Here is a 2,876-nt window from a genome sequence, read left to right as displayed (position 1 = left end):
TTATGGGATTGGAAAATCTTATAGGCTCTAGTCAGGGTCAGGTTCTGTTGTTGCAAGTGTTACTGTTATGGGCTGTAGTATGAGGAAGCCCATAGACTGCTAGTACCAACCTTATAGGTGAAATAGAAGAGCCCTGGCAACCCCTGGTTTTCACCGACGCCCTTTTGGGGCCCCGGACTTTCTGCTGCAGGGAAGACAGGGATTCTAAACACTGCCAAGGTTGATATGAAAATGCAGTACAAAAGGGATCAGGCAGAGGCAACGAGTCAGGCAATGCTCAAAAGGCAGGCATGGAGTTTTCGCGCCAGAATGTGCGCCAACACGCGAAGAAGAGGACGAGCCCGGGGACTAGAGGGAAGAGCGCGCGCCAGTTTCCTAGCACTCGTAATACTCACATTATCAAAAACATGGGTAAATTCCATACAGTGGTCTGGTAAGATTTGCACCTCCGGTTATTTTTGGCTGTATTATCTTGGAAAAAGTATCTTCTGCCCAAAGTGTTGGCTTACTGGCTGTTCTCTCTGCTGTAGCTTTTGTATGGGAGAGATCTTCAAGGCCAACATCGATATAATAAAGGCATAAGTGCTTTTCTATGCAAGTTGTAGCAAGTTTATCATTTGGCTTGTGCCCTTTGTGATTACTGTTTGAAATCACCCCTTGCCATCCCTCCCATTGCTGGTGTATTATGGTGAGCGTAACTGTTAACTGATATCATCATATATTCATCATATATTAATAAGTGGTAATTGTTGTATTATTTTAGAAAAAGTTTTGGTTGTAGCAACTTAATCATTTGGCTTTTTTTTTGCCCAGAATGATTATTGTGTGAAATCGCCCCCTTGCCATCCCTCCCATGCTGGCTATAGGAATTGACTTAAAATGCCAGCACTGGCGATATTCACAAAATGTACAGGTTCTTTATTTATGTGTTTTATTCAAAGGCAAAGAAAACCAAGTCATTGGCCCTCCCACCCTCCCCACGCCAATAGATAGTTTTTCAGTTTTCTCATTTCTTGTCTTTAATGTCAGTTTTTTTTAGCCCCATTAAATAAAGTTTTCTTTCAAACAGTCTAAGGAATGTTAGTGGACCCTGGTTTTATCAATACTTCAAATAGTCCAAAAACAGGTTTGTGGTCCGATTGTCTCATAAGGGAACAAGAGCCATATTTGAGAACATGGATATCATCCTGATTCCGGCTCTTGTACATCACTCGATCAGTGTAGGAAGGCGTCCTCTGTTTCTTACTGGTGTCATAGTCATCGGATCCGATATTAAATCTATATGTGGGACGGAAATGGATTTCGCCTTCCTTAAATCCTTTGAATATAGAACCTTTAGTCACCTCTTCTGACAGCTGATCGTGCTGCAGGAGGGACCTCATATCATTTTCTGGAAGGTTCTCTAGGATGGAATCAACTTCACTCCGACTCTTGCTCAAGCGGAAATTGAAGTCCCCAAACCAGAAGACTTCGTCAAACCGGCTCGTCGCATCGTCGGGATCAGAGTAAATGGGGTTTGTGTCAGGAACATTTTTTGGGAGCTGCAGATCTTTGATTATTTTCTCATAATTCTGGATTCTTTGCTTTACTTTGGAATCTCCTGCCGCAAAGTGGGCGTTGATAAAAAGGAATGAGGTTCCAAAGAATGTAAATGAAGCAGCCACAGCCCCTTTGGTCTTAATCATTGGGAAGAATCTCGTAGTGACGGTTGCACATTCAACCTCAGAGCAGAACCCCACGAGATCTCGCCTGATAAACAGAGACAGGTACAGGACACCGTGAGCGGCTGAGTGGAGCAAGACATAACGATGCCCCAGTGTCAGCTTCAGACGGTATTCCCATTCTTGCCTGTAGGGGCAGCCTTCTTGCACTCCGATTACATACAGGTCTTGCGCAGACTCGGCGCCCAATGGAAATAGGAAATCATCCAGTCTCTCTGGAAGATCCTTTTTTTCATTCATATTCCAGGTGGCAATAAATATCCTCAGAGTTTTTTGTGGAAGATGTCGTTGCAGTTCCTCTTCTCCAAGTAAGCCTTGACCAACCAAGGGCCTCTCTTCTAGATGCCTCTTATGGCTGGTCTGGCTGGGAGAAACACCAGTAAGCTTTTTAGCAATGTTACTCCAACACCAGTCAATGGCGAATACAAAGATAAATACAAGGAGAGCAAAGAGATAAACTAACAAGCTCTCATCATTCTCCTCATCTTCATCATTCTCTATATCTTCATATTCTGGGTTTCCTTTGTGGAACTCCAGTGATGTGTGACGGGTATAAAGAAGGGCTGTGAATATCATTACTGATATTAGATGGGCCCAACCCGCCCCCCTTCTGTAGGGATGTCTCCAATAACGGCCAACAGTCCAGTTAATGGCAACTGCCAAGGAAAATACCATTAGGATAACTGAACCCAATGGGTAGATCTCTTCAATATCCGTATCTTTAACATTTCTAAATAATTCAAATTCTTCTGGTGTCAGGATGACTTTCTGGGTCAGTGATGATCGATCAGAGGAATGAAAACATTGTTCCAATAGGATAAGTAAAGCAATGAAAGGTGGAAAATTCATTGTTAAGGAAAGGTTGCTGAGCTCTAGTCAGCTGATGTTGTTCGAAGCAAGTCTCACTTCGAACTGAGCTCTGTGCCCAGTGTCGGCCTTATATAGCCTGTTGTTGCCATGGTAACTGCATACTAATGAGCTTGTGGTTACTTATCAGTGATGTCACAATGCAGTTGCTATGGCGACCACACAATAGAAGATAAGAAAACTGATCTTATCAGTGTTGCCATGGAGACCGCATAATAATGAGCTTTTGTTTACTTGTGGTTGCTATGGTGATCACACAATAGAGCTAAACAGCAAACTAACCCTAGT

At 43.1% G+C, this 2,876-nt stretch overlaps 1 pseudogene; it reads right to left on the bottom strand.

The window, feature by feature from the left end:
- Positions 1-1,006: 1,006 nt before the first annotated feature.
- LOC108648935 lies at positions 1,007-2,570 on the bottom strand (annotated as a pseudogene).
- Positions 2,571-2,876: the final 306 nt, after the last annotated feature.

Source organism: Xenopus tropicalis, chromosome 10 (genome assembly GCF_000004195.4).
Source record: "Xenopus tropicalis strain Nigerian chromosome 10, UCB_Xtro_10.0, whole genome shotgun sequence".
Classification (NCBI taxonomy): domain Eukaryota; kingdom Metazoa; phylum Chordata; class Amphibia; order Anura; family Pipidae; genus Xenopus; species Xenopus tropicalis.
Note: the sequence above shows the minus strand (reverse complement) of the source record. Positions and strands in the feature narration are given on the sequence as shown.